This window comes from Frankliniella occidentalis, unplaced genomic scaffold, assembly GCF_000697945.3.
Source record: "Frankliniella occidentalis isolate FOCC.00 unplaced genomic scaffold, Focc_3.1 Scaffold5, whole genome shotgun sequence".
NCBI classification, from domain to species: domain Eukaryota; kingdom Metazoa; phylum Arthropoda; class Insecta; order Thysanoptera; family Thripidae; genus Frankliniella; species Frankliniella occidentalis.
In genome coordinates, this window is record NW_026267135.1 from 661,110 (window position 1) to 661,577 (window position 468).

Here is a 468-nt window from a genome sequence, read left to right on the forward strand (position 1 = left end):
GGCGCCTCGCTGCGCCCCCCCCCACCACACCACCACCCCATCCCTTATTTGCTTCCTGCCGAAAGCTTGCTGATGCTGCTGTCGGCTGGGCTGTCGCATAGCTATATCGGCGCCGGGGTAAGGAGGTACAAATATCATGGGGCGATTAAAGGGTCATTACCTGCCTCCACTATGTGACCCCATAGTACATGTACCCCGGGGTACAAATATCACGCGGTGGCGAATGCCGTACGCCGGTGCGGCCCACCCGGCGGCCCGTGCAGCCCCAGCGCGGCCCTCTCGACAAGCTTACCAAAGTCGTCTTCCCCGGGGCTTATCCGCCGCCGCGCGCGCACAGAACGGCTCCGCCATGATGGCCCGGAATAATTGAATTGTTTTGGAGCAAGAGGATCATACTCAGGCTACACTCTGGCGAAAAAAATATCTGCAATTTAACGAGAGTTTTAAAATTAAGTTTAGATAAAGTTT